Genomic DNA, 14914 nt, shown 5'->3' on the forward strand with positions numbered 1-14914 from the left:
CGTGGAACTGCGAAACCACACTGGATGTCGGGCTTACACAAGACTATTTTCAACAGATATATGTTTGTGTCACAACAGTCAGGAGACACTACTGTTTTTCTTTACGGAAAAAACAACCAAAACCTGAATAATAGAGATTTTTTACCGTGGGATGGCAAAACCACAGTTATTGTTTACTGGGGTATACCACACTTTTTTAAATAGAGATATTTGCGGCTGAACAGTGAGCGACACACTCAAACTGCTTTTTTTTTAGATACCAAAGGCCCAAAACTGGATAGTACAGCGATTTGACCCGTGGAACTGCGAAACCACACTGGGATGTCTGGCCAACACAAGGCTATTTTCAACAGATATATTTTTGTGTCACAACAGTCAGGAGACACTACTGTTTTTCTTTACGGAAAAAACTACCAAAAGCTGAATAATAGAGATTTTTTACCGTGGGATGGCAAAACCACAGTTATTGTTTACTGGGGTATACCACACTTTTTTAAATAGAGATATTTGCGGCTGAACAGTGAGCGACACACTCAAACTGCTTTTTTTTTAGATACCAAAGGCCCAAAACTGGATAGTTCAGCGATTTGACCCGTGGAACTGTGAAACCACACTGGGATGTCTGGCCAACACAAGGCTATTTTCAACAGATATATTTTTGTGTCACAACAGTCAGGAGACACTACTGTTTTTCTTTACCATAAAAACTACCAAAAGCTGAATAATAGAGATTTTTTACCGTGGGATGGCAAAACCACAGTTATTGTTTACTGGGGTATACCACACTTTTTTAAATAGAGATATTTGCGGCTGAACAGTGAGCGACACACTCAAACTGCTTTTTTTTTAGATACCAAAGGCTCAAAACTGGATAGTACAGCGATTTGACCCGTGGAACTGTGAAACCACACTGGGATGTCGGGCCTACACAAGACTATTTTCAACAGATATATTTTTGTGTCACAACAGTCAGGAGACACTACTGTTCTTCTTTACGGAAAAAGCTACCAAAACCTGAATAATAGAGATTTTTTACCATGGGATGGCAAAACCACAGTTATTGTTTACTGGGGTATACCACACTTTTTAAATAGAGATATTTGCGGCTGAACAGTGAGCGACACACTCAAACTGCTTTTTTTTTTAGATACCAAAGGCCCAAAACTGGATAGTACAGCGATTTGACCCGTGGAACTGCGAAACCACACTGGGATATCGGGCCTACACAAGACTATTTTCAACAGATATATTTTTGTGTCACAACAGTCAGGAGACACTACTGTTTTTCTTTACGGAAAAAACTACCAAAACGTGAATAATAGAGATTTTTACCGGGGGATGGCAAAACCACAGTTATTGTTTACTGGGGTATACCACACTTTTTTAAATAGAGATATTTGCGGCTGAACAGTGAGCGACACACTCAAACTGCTTTTTTTTTAGATATCAAAGGCCCAAAACTGGATAGTACAGCGATTTGACCCGTGGAACTGCGAAACCACACTGGGATGTCTGGCCAACACAAGGCTATTTTCAACAGATATATTTTTGTGTCACAACAGTCAGGAGACACTACTGTTTTTCTTTACAGAAAAAACTACCAAAAGCTGAATAATAGAGATTTTTTACCGTGGGATGGCAAAACCACAGTTATTGTTTACTGGGGTATACCACACTTTTTAAAATAGAGATATTTGCGGCTGAACAGTGAGCGACACACTCAAACTGCTTTTTTTTTAGATACCAAAGGCCCAAAACTGGATAGTACAGCGATTTGACCCGTGGAACTGCAAAACCACACTGGGATGTCGGGCCTACACAAGACTATTTTCAACAGATATATTTTTGTGTCACAACAGTCAGGAGACACTACTGTTTTTCTTTACGGAAAAAGCTACCAAAACCTGAATAATAGAGATTTTTTTACCTGGGATGGCAAAACCACAGTTATTGTTTACTGGGGTATACCACACTTTTTTAAATAGAGATATTTGCGGCTGAACAGTGAGCGACACACTCAAACTGCTTTTTTTTAGATACCAAAGGCCCAAAACTGGATAGTACAGCGATTTGACCCGTGGAACTATGAAACCACACTGGGATGTGTGGCCAACACAAGGCTATTTTCAACAGATATATTTTTGTGTCACAACAGTCAGGAGACACTACTGTTTTTCTTTACGGAGAAAACTACCAAAAGCTGAATAATACAGATTTTTTACCGTGGGATGGCAAAACCACAGTTATTGTTTACTGGGTATACCACACTTTTTTAAATAGAGATATTTGCGGCTGAATAGTGAGCGACACACTCAAACTGCTTTTTTTTTAGATACCAAAGGCCCAAAACTGGATAGTACAGCGATTTGACCCATGGAACTGCGAAACCACACTGCGATGTCGGGCCTACACAAGACTATTTTCAACAGATATATTTTTGTGTCACAACAGTCAGGAGACACTACTGTTTTTCTTTACGGAAAAAACTACCAAAACTTGAATAATAGAGATTTTTTACCGTGGGATGGCAAAACCACAGTTATTGTTTACTGGGGTATACCACACTTTTTTAAATAGAGATATTTGCGGCTGAACAGTGAGGGACACACTCAAACTGCTTTTTTTTTAGATACCAAAGGCCCAAAACTGGATAGTACAGCGATTTGACCCGTGGAACTGTGAAACCACACTGGGATGTCGGGCCTACACAAGACTATTTTCAACAGATATATTTTTGTGTCACAACAGTCAGGAGACACTACTGTTCTTCTTTACGGAAAAAGCTACCAAAACCTGAATAATAGAGATTTTTTACCATAGGATGGCAAAACCACAGTTATTGTTTACTGGGGTATACCACACTTTTTAAATAGAGATATTTGCGGCTGAACAGTGAGCGACACACTCAAACTGCTTTTTTTTTAGATACCAAAGGCCCAAAACTGGATAGTACAGCGATTTGACCCGTGGAACTGCGAAACCACACTGGGATGTCGGACCAACACAAGGCTATTTTCAACAGATATATTTTTGTGACACAACAGTCAGGAGACACTACTGTTTTTCTTTACGGAAAAAACTACCAAAAGCTGAATAATAGAGATTTTTTACCGTGGGATGGCAAAACCACAGTTATTGTTTACTGGGGTATACCACACTTTTTTAAATAGAGATATTTGCAGCTGAACAGTGAGCGACACACTCAAACTGCTTTTTTTTTAGATACCAAAGGCCCAAAACTGGATAGTACAGCGATTTGACGCGTGGAACTGCGAAACCACACTGGGATGTCGGGCCTACACAAGACTATTTTCAACATATATATTTTTGTGTCACAACAGTCAGGAGACACTACTGTTTTTCTTTACGGAAAAAACTACCAAAACGTGAATAATAGAGATTTTTTACCGGGGGATGGCAAAACCACAGTTATTGTTTACTGGGGTATACCACACTTTTTTAAACAGAGATATTTGCAGCTGAACAGTGAGCGACACACTCAAACTGCTTTTTTTTTAGATACCAAAGGCCCAAAACTGGATAGTACAGCGATTTGACCCGTGGAACTGCGAAACCACACTGGGATGTCTGGCCAACACAAGGCTATTTTCAACAGATATATTTTTGTGTCACAACAGTCAGGAGACACTACTGTTTTTCTATACGGAAAAAACTACCAAAAGCTAAATAATAGAGATTTTTTACCGTGGGATGGCAAAACCACAGTTATTGTTTACTGGGGTATACCACACTTTTTTAAATAGAGATATTTGCGGCTGAACAGTGAGCGACACACTCAAACTGCTTTTTTTTTAGATACCAAAGGCCCAAAACTGGATAGTACAGCGATTTGACCCGTGGAACTGCAAAACCACACTGGGATGTCGGGTCTACACAAGACTATTTTCAACAGATATATTTTTGTGTCACAACAGTCAGGAGACACTACTGTTTTTCTTTACGGAAAAAGCTACCAAAACCTGAATAATAGAGATTTTTTTACCATGGGATAGCAAAACCACAGTTATTGTTTACTGGGGTATACCACACTTTTTTAAATAGAGATATTTGCGGCTGAACAGTGAGCGACACACTCAAACTGCTTTTTTTTAGATACCAAAGGCCCAAAACTGGATAGTACAGCGATTTGACCCGTGGAACTATGAAACCACACTGGGATGTGTGGCCAACACAAGGCTATTTTCAACAGATATATTTTTGTGTCACAACAGTCAGGAGACACTACTGTTTTTCTTTACGGAGAAAACTACCAAAAGCTGAATAATACAGATTTTTTACCGTGGGATGGCAAAACCACAGTTATTGTTTACTGGGTATACCACACTTTTTTAAATAGAGATATTTGCGGCTGAACAGTGAGCGACACACTCAAACTGCTTTTTTTTTAGATACCAAAGGCCCAAAACTGGATAGTACAGCGATTTGACCCGTGGAACTGCGAAACCACACTGGGATGTCGGGCCTACACAAGACTATTTTCAACAGATATATTTTTGTGTCACAACAGTCAGGAGACACTACTGTTTTTCTTTACGGAAAAAGCTACCAAAACCTGAATAATAGAGATTTTTTACCATGGGATGGCAAAACCACAGTTATTGTTTACTGGGGTATGCCACACTTTTTTAAATAGAGATATTTGCGGCTGAACAGTGAGCGACACACTCAAACTGCTTTTTTTTTAGAAACCAAAGGCCCAAAACTGGATAGTACAGCGATTTGACCCGTGGAACTGCGAAACCACACTGGGATGTCAAACCAACACAAGGCTATTTTCAACAGATATATTTTTGTGTCACAACAGTCAGGAGACACTACTGTTTTTCTTTACGGAAAAAGATACCAAAACCTGATTAATAGAGATTTTTTACCATGGGATGGCAAAACCACAGTTATTGTTTACTGGGGTATGCCACACTTTTTTAAATAGAGATATTTGCGGCTGAACAGTGAGCGACACACTCAAACTGCTTTTTTTTTAGATACCAAAGGCCCAAAACTGGATAGTACAGCGATTTGACCCGTGGAACTGCGAAACCACACTGGGATGTCTGGCCTACACAAGGCTATTTTCAACAGATATATTTTTGTGTCACAACAGTCAGGAGACACTACTGTTTTTCTTTACGGAAAAAACTACCAAAAGCTGAATAATAGAGATTTTTTACCGTGGGATGGCAAAACCACAGTTATTGTTTACTGGGGTATACCACACTTTTTTAAATAGAGATATTTGCGGCTGAACAGTGAGCGACACACTCAAACTGCTTTTTTTTAGATACCAAAGGCCCAAAACTGGATAGTACAGCGATTTGACCCGTGGAACTGCGAAACCACACTGGGATGTCGGGCCTACACAAGACTATTTTCAACAGATATATTTTTGTGTCACAACAGTCAGGAGACACTACTGTTTTTCTTTACGGAAAAAGCTACCAAAACCTGAATAATAGAGATTTTTTACCAAGGGATGGCAAAACCACAGTTATTGTTTACTGGGGTATACCACACTTTTTTAAATAGAGATATTTGCGGCTGAACAGTGAGCGACACACTCAAACTGCTTTTTTTTTAGATACCAAAGGCCCAAAACTGGATAGTACAGCGATTTAACCCGTGGAACTGTGAAACCACACTGGGATGTCTGGCCAACACAAGGCTATTTTCAACAGATATATTTTTGTGTCACAACAGTCAGGAGACACTACTGTTTTTCTTTACGGAAAAAACTACCAAAAGCTGAATAATAGAGATTTTTTACCGTGGGATGGCAAAACCACAGTTATTGTTTACTGGGTTATACCACACTTTTTTAAATAGAGATATTTGCGGCTGAACAGTGAGCGACACACTCAAATTGCTTTTTTTTTAGATACCAAAGGCCCAAAACTGGATAGTACAGCGATTTGACCCGTGGAACTGCAAAACCACACTGGGATGTCGGGCCTACACAAGACTATTTTCAACAGATATATTTTTGTGTCACAACAGTCAGGAGACACTACTGTTTTTCTTTACGGAAAAAGCTACCAAAACCTGAATAATAGAGATTTTTTACCATGGGATGGCAAAACCACAGTTATTGTTTACTGGGGTATGCCACACTTTTTTAAATAGAGACATTTGCGGCTGAACAGTGAGCGACACACTCAAACTGCTTTTTTTTTAGATACCAAAGGCCAAAAACTGGATAGTACAGCGATTTGACCCGTGGAACTGCGAAACCACACTGGGATGTCGAGCCAACACAAGGCTATTTTCAACAGATATATTTTAGTGTCACAACAGTCAGGAGACACTTCTGTTTTTCTTTACGGAAAAAACTACCAAAAGCTGAATAATAGAGATTTTTTACCGTGGGATGGCAAAACCACAGTTATTGTTTACTGGGGTATACTACACTTTTTTAAATAGAGATATTTGCAGCTGAACAGTGAGCGACACACTCAAACTGCTTTTTTTTTAGATACCAAAGGCCCAAAACTGGATAGTACAGCGATTTGACGCGTGGAACTGCGAAACCACACTGGGATGTCGGGCCTACACAAGACTATTTTCAACATATATATTTTTGTGTCACAACAGTCAGGAGACACTACTGTTTTTCTTTACGGAAAAAACTACCAAAACGTGAATAATAGAGATTTTTTACCGGGGGATGGCAAAACCACAGTTATTGTTTACTGGGGTATACCACACTTTTTTAAATAGAGATATTTGCGGCTGAACAGTGAGCGACACACTCAAACTGCTTTTTTTTTAGATACCAAAGGCCCAAAACTGGATAGTACAGCGATTTGACCCGTGGAACTGCGAAACCACACTGGGATGTCTGGCCAACACAAGGCTATTTTCAACAGATATATTTTTGTGTCACAACAGTCAGGAGACACTACTGTTTTTCTTTACGGAAAAAACTACCAAAAGCTAAATAATAGAGATTTTTTACCGTGGGATGGCAAAACCACAGTTATTGTTTACTGGGGTATACCACACTTTTTTAAATAGAGATATTTGCGGCTGAACAGTGAGCGACACACTCAAACTGCTTTTTTTTTAGATACCAAAGGCCCAAAACTGGATAGTACAGCGATTTGACCCGTGGAACTGCAAAACCACACTGGGATGTCGGGTCTACACAAGACTATTTTCAACAGATATATTTTTGTGTCACAACAGTCAGGAGACACTACTGTTTTTCTTTACGGAAAAAGCTACCAAAACCTGAATAATAGAGATTTTTTTACCATGGGATAGCAAAACCACAGTTATTGTTTACTGGGGTATACCACACTTTTTTAAATAGAGATATTTGCGGCTGAACAGTGAGCGACACACTCAAACTGCTTTTTTTTAGATACCAAAGGCCCAAAACTGGATAGTACAGCGATTTGACCCGTGGAACTATGAAACCACACTGGGATGTGTGGCCAACACAAGGCTATTTTCAACAGATATATTTTTGTGTCACAACAGTCAGGAGACACTACTGTTTTTCTTTACGGAGAAAACTACCAAAAGCTGAATAATACAGATTTTTTACCGTGGGATGGCAAAACCACAGTTATTGTTTACTGGGTATACCACACTTTTTTAAATAGAGATATTTGCGGCTGAACAGTGAGCGACACACTCAAACTGCTTTTTTTTTAGATACCAAAGGCCCAAAACTGGATAGTACAGCGATTTGACCCGTGGAACTGCGAAACCACACTGGGATGTCGGGCCTACACAAGACTATTTTCAACAGATATATTTTTGTGTCACAACAGTCAGGAGACGCTACTGTTTTTCTTTACGTAAAAAGCTACCAAAACCTGAATAATAGAGATTTTTTACCATGGGATGGCAAAACCACAGTTATTGTTTACTGGGGTATGCCACACTTTTTTAAATAGAGATATTTGCGGCTGAACAGTGAGCGACACACTCAAACTGCTTTTTTTTTAGATACCAAAGGCCCAAAACTGGATAGTACAGCGATTTGACCCGTGGAACTGCGAAACCACACTGGGATGTCAAACCAACACAAGGCTATTTTCAACAGATATATTTTTGTGTCACCACAGTCAGGAGACACTACTGTTTTTCTTTACGGAAAAAACTACCAAAACCTGATTAATAGAGATTTTTTACCATGGGATGGCAAAACCACAGTTATTGTTTACTGGGGTATGCCACACTTTTTTAAATAGAGATATTTGCGGCTGAACAGTGAGCGACACACTCAAACTGCTTTTTTTTTAGATACCAAAGGCCCAAAACTGGATAGTACAGCGATTTGACCCGTGGAACTGCGAAACCACACTGGGATGTCTGGCCTACACAAGGCTATTTTCAACAGATATATTTTTGTGTCACAACAGTCAGGAGACACTACTGTTTTTCTTTACGGAAAAAACTACCAAAAGCTGAATAATAGAGATTTTTTACCGTGGGATGGCAAAACCACAGTTATTGTTTACTGGGGTATACCACACTTTTTTAAATAGAGATATTTGCGGCTGAACAGTGAGCGACACACTCAAACTGCTTTTTTTTAGATACCAAAGGCCCAAAACTGGATAGTACAGCGATTTGACCCGTGGAACTGCGAAACCACACTGGGATGTCGGGCCTACACAAGACTATTTTCAACAGATATATTTTTGTGTCACAACAGTCAGGAGACACTACTGTTTTTCTTTACGGAAAAAGCTACCAAAACCTGAATAATAGAGATTTTTTACCATGGGATGGCAAAACCACAGTTATTGTTTACTGGGGTATACCACACTTTTTTAAATAGAGATATTTGCGGCTGAACAGTGAGCGACACACTCAAACTGCTTTTTTTTTAGATACCAAAGGCCCAAAACTGGATAGTACAGCGATTTAACCCGTGGAACTGTGAAACCACACTGGGATGTCTGGCCAACACAAGGCTATTTTCAACAGATATATTTTTGTGTCACAACAGTCAGGAGACACTACTGTTTTTCTTTACGGAAAAAACTACCAAAAGCTGAATAATAGAGATTTTTTACCGTGGGATGGCAAAACCACAGTTATTGTTTACTGGGTTATACCACACTTTTTTAAATAGAGATATTTGCGGCTGAACAGTGAGCGACACACTCAAATTGCTTTTTTTTTAGATACCAAAGGCCCAAAACTGGATAGTACAGCGATTTGACCCGTGGAACTGCAAAACCACACTGGGATGTCGGGCCTACACAAGACTATTTTCAACAGATATATTTTTGTGTCACAACAGTCAGGAGACACTACTGTTTTTCTTTACGGAAAAAGCTACCAAAACCTGAATAATAGAGATTTTTTACCATGGGATGGCAAAACCACAGTTATTGTTTACTGGGGTATGCCACACTTTTTTAAATAGAGACATTTGCGGCTGAACAGTGAGCGACACACTCAAACTGCTTTTTTTTTAGATACCAAAGGCCCAAAACTGGATAGTACAGCGATTTGACCCGTGGAACTGCGAAACCACACTGGGATGTCGAGCCAACACAAGGCTATTTTCAACAGATATATTTTTGTGTCACAACAGTCAGGAGACACTACTGTTTTTCTTTACGGAAAAAACTACCAAAAGCTGAATAATAGAGATTTTTTACCATGGGATGGCAAAACCACAGTTATTGTTTACTGGGGTATACTACACTTTTTTAAATAGAGATATTTGCAGCTGAACAGTGAGCGACACACTCAAACTGCTTTTTTTTTAGATACCAAAGGCCCAAAACTGGATAGTACAGCGATTTGACGCGTGGAACTGCGAAACCACACTGGGATGTCGGGCCTACACAAGACTATTTTCAACATATATATTTTTGTGTCACAACAGTCAGGAGACACTACTGTTTTTCTTTACGGAAAAAACTACCAAAACGTGAATAATAGAGATTTTTTACCGGGGGATGGCAAAACCACAGTTATTGTTTACTGGGGTATACCACACTTTTTTAAATAGAGATATTTGCGGCTGAACAGTGAGCGACACACTCAAACTGCTTTTTTTTTAGATACCAAATGCCCAAAACTGGATAGTACAGCGATTTGACCTGTGGAACTGCGAAACCACACTGGGATGTCTGGCCAACACAAGGCTATTTTCAACAGATATATTTTTGTGTCACAACAGTCAGGAGACACTACTGTTTTTCTTTACGGAAAAAACTACCAAAAGCTAAATAATAGAGATTTTTTACCGTGGGATGGCAAAACCACAGTTATTGTTTACTGGGGTATACCACACTTTTTTAAATAGAGATATTTGCGGCTGAACAGTGAGCGACACACTCAAACTGCTTTTTTTTTAGATACCAAAGGCCCAAAACTGGATAGTACAGCGATTTGACCCGTGGAACTGCAAAACCACACTGGGATGTCGGGTCTACACAAGACTATTTTCAACAGATATATTTTTGTGTCACAACAGTCAGGAGACACTACTGTTTTTCTTTACGGAAAAAGCTACCAAAACCTGAATAATAGAGATTTTTTTACCATGGGATAGCAAAACCACAGTTATTGTTTACTGGGGTATACCACACTTTTTTAAATAGAGATATTTGCGGCTGAACAGTGAGCGACACACTCAAACTGCTTTTTTTTAGATACCAAAGGCCCAAAACTGGATAGTACAGCGATTTGACCCGTGGAACTATGAAACCACACTGGGATGTGTGGCCAACACAAGGCTATTTTCAACAGATATATTTTTGTGTCACAACAGTCAGGAGACACTACTGTTTTTCTTTACGGAGAAAACTACCAAAAGCTGAATAATACAGATTTTTTACCGTGGGATGGCAAAACCACAGTTATTGTTTACTGGGTATACCACACTTTTTTAAATAGAGATATTTGCGGCTGAACAGTGAGCGACACACTCAAACTGCTTTTTTTTTAGATACCAAAGGCCCAAAACTGGATAGTACAGCGATTTGACCCGTGGAACTGCGAAACCACACTGGGATGTCGGGCCTACACAAGACTATTTTCAACAGATATATTTTTGTGTCACAACAGTCAGGAGACACTACTGTTTTTCTTTACGGAAAAAGCTACCAAAACCTGAATAATAGAGATTTTTTACCATGGGATGGCAAAACCACAGTTATTGTTTACTGGGGTATGCCACACTTTTTTAAATAGAGATATTTGCGTCTGAACAGTGAGCGACACACTCAAACTGCTTTTTTTTTAGATACCAAAGGCCCAAAACTGGATAGTACAGCGATTTGACCCGTGGAACTGCGAAACCACACTGGGATGTCAAACCAACACAAGGCTATTTTCAACAGATATATTTTTGTGTCACAACAGTCAGGAGACACTACTGTTTTTCTTTACGGAAAAAGCTACCAAAACCTGATTAATAGAGATTTTTTACCATGGGATGGCAAAACCACAGTTATTGTTTACTGGGGTATGCCACACTTTTTTAAATAGAGATATTTGCGGCTGAACAGTGAGCGACACACTCAAACTGCTTTTTTTTTAGATACCAAAGGCCCAAAACTGGATAGTACAGCGATTTGACCCGTGGAACTGCGAAACCACACTGGGATGTCTGGCCTACACAAGGCTATTTTCAACAGATATATTTTTGTGTCACAACAGTCAGGAGACACTACTGTTTTTCTTTACGGAAAAAACTACCAAAAGCTGAATAATAGAGATTTTTTACCGTGGGATGGCAAAACCACAGTTATTGTTTACTGGGGTATACCACACTTTTTTAAATAGAGATATTTGCGGCTGAACAGTGAGCGACACACTCAAACTGCTTTTTTTTAGATACCAAAGGCCCAAAACTGGATAGTACAGCGATTTGACCCGTGGAACTGCGAAACCACACTGGGATGTCGGGCCTACACAAGACTATTTTCAACAGATATATTTTTGTGTCACAACAGTCAGGAGACACTACTGTTTTTCTTTACGGAAAAAGCTACCAAAACCTGAATAATAGAGATTTTTTACCATGGGATGGCAAAACCACAGTTATTGTTTACTGGGGTATACCACACTTTTTTAAATAGAGATATTTGCGGCTGAACAGTGAGCGACACACTCAAACTGCTTTTTTTTTAGATACCAAAGGCCCAAAACTGGATAGTACAGCGATTTAACCCGTGGAACTGTGAAACCACACTGGGATGTCTGGCCAACACAAGGCTATTTTCAACAGATATATTTTTGTGTCACAACAGTCAGGAGACACTACTGTTTTTCTTTACGGAAAAAACTACCAAAAGCTGAATAATAGAGATTTTTTACCGTGGGATGGCAAAACCACAGTTATTGTTTACTGGGTTATACCACACTTTTTTAAATAGAGATATTTGCGGCTGAACAGTGAGCGACACACTCAAATTGCTTTTTTTTTAGATACCAAAGGCCCAAAACTGGATAGTACAGCGATTTGACCCGTGGAACTGCAAAACCACACTGGGATGTCGGGCCTACACAAGACTATTTTCAACAGATATATTTTTGTGTCACAACAGTCAGGAGACACTACTGTTTTTCTTTACGGAAAAAGCTACCAAAACCTGAATAATAGAGATTTTTTACCATGGGATGGCAAAACCACAGTTATTGTTTACTGGGGTATGCCACACTTTTTTAAATAGAGACATTTGCGGCTGAACAGTGAGCGACACACTCAAACTGCTTTTTTTTTAGATACCAAAGGCCCAAAACTGGATAGTACAGCGATTTGACCCGTGGAACTGCGAAACCACACTGGGATGTCGAGCCAACACAAGGCTATTTTCAACAGATATATTTTTGTGTCACAACAGTCAGGAGACACTACTGTTTTTCTTTACGGAAAAAACTACCAAAAGCTGAATAATAGAGATTTTTTACCGTGGGATGGCAAAACCACAGTTATTGTTTACTGGGGTATACTACACTTTTTTAAATAGAGATATTTGCAGCTGAACAGTGAGCGACACACTCAAACTGCTTTTTTTTTAGATACCAAAGTCCCAAAACTGGATAGTACAGCGATTTGACCCGTGGAACTGCGAAACCACACTGGGATGTCGGGCCTACACAAGACTATTTTCAACAGATATATTTTTGTGTCACAACAGTCAGGAGACACTACTGTTTTTCTTTACGGAAAAAGCTACCAAAACCTGAATAATAGAGATTTTTTACCATGGGATGGCAAAACCACAGTTATTGTTTACTGGGGTATGCCACACTTTTTTAAATAGAGATATTTGCGGCTGAACAGTGAGCGACACACTCAAACTGCTTTTTTTTTAGATACCAAAGGCCCAAAACTGGATAGTACAGCGATTTGACCCGTGGAACTGCGAAACCACACTGGGATGTCAAACCAACACAAGGCTATTTTCAACAGATATATTTTTGTGTCACAACAGTCAGGAGACACTACTGTTTTTCTTTACGGAAAAAGCTACCAATACCTGAATAATAGAGATTTTTTACCATGGGATGGCAAAACCACAGTTATTGTTTACTGGGGTATGCCACACTTTTTTAAATAGAGATATTTGCAGCTGAACAGTGAGCGACACACTCAAACTGCTTTTTTTTTAGATACCAAAGGCCCAAAACTGGATAGTACAGTGATTTGACCCGTGGAACTGCGAAACCACACTGGGATGTCTGGCCAACCCAAGGCTATTTTCAACAGATATATTTTTGTGTCACAACAGTCAGGAGACACTACTGTTTTTCTTTATGGAAAAAACTACCAAAAGCTGAATAATAGAGATTTTTTACCGCGGGATGGCAAAACCACAGTTATTGTTTACTGGGGTATACCACACTTTTTTAAATAGAGATATTTGCGGCTGAACAGTGAGCGACACACTCAAACTGCTTTTTTTTAGATACCAAAGGCCCAAAACTGGATAGTACAGCGATTTGACCCATGGAACTGCGAAACCACACTGGGATGTCGGGCCTACACAAGACTATTTTCAACAGATATATTTTTGTGTCACAACAGTCAGGAGACACTACTGTTTTTCTTTACGGAAAAAGCTACCAAAACCTGAATAATAGAGATTTTTTACCATGGGATGGCAAAACCACAGTTATTGTTTACTGGGGTATACCACACTTTTTTAAATAGAGATATTTGCGGCTGAACAGTGAGCGACACACTCAAACTGCTTTTTTTTTAGATACCAAAGGCCCAAAACTGGATAGTACAGCGATTTGACCCGTGGAACTGTGAAACCACACTGGGATGTCTGGCCAACACAAGGCTATTTTCAACAGATATATTTTTGTGTCACAACAGTCAGGAGACACTACTGTTTTTCTTTACGGAAAAAACTACCAAAAGCTGAATAATAGAGATTTTTTACCGTGGGATGGCAAAACCACAGTTATTGTTTACTGGGGTATACCACACTTTTTTAAATAGAGATATTTGCGGCTGAACAGTGAGCGACACACTCAAACTGCTTTTTTTTTAGATACCAAAGGCCCAAAACTGGATAGTACAGCGATTTGACCCGTGGAACTGCGAAACCACACTGGGATGTCGGGCCTACACAAGACTATTTTCAACAGATATATTTTTGTGTCACAACAGTCAGGAGACACTACTGTTTCTCTTTACGGAAAAAGCTACCAAAACCTGAATAATAGAGATTTTTTACCATGGGATGGCAAAACCACAGTTATTGTTTACTGGGGTATGCCTCACTTTTTTAAATAGAGATATTTGCGGCTGAACAGTGAGCGACACACTCAAACTGCTTTTTTTTTAGATACCAAAGGCCCAAAACTGGATAGTACAGCGATTTAACCCGTGGAACTGTGAAACCACACTGGGATGTCTGGCCAACACAAGGCTATTTTCAACAGATATATTTTTGTGTCACAA

This window comes from Phyllobates terribilis, unplaced genomic scaffold (genome assembly GCF_046119375.1).
Source record: "Phyllobates terribilis strain yellow unplaced genomic scaffold, ASM4611937v1 Scaffold_5__5_contigs__length_657084704, whole genome shotgun sequence".
NCBI classification, from domain to species: Eukaryota; Metazoa; Chordata; class Amphibia; order Anura; family Dendrobatidae; genus Phyllobates; species Phyllobates terribilis.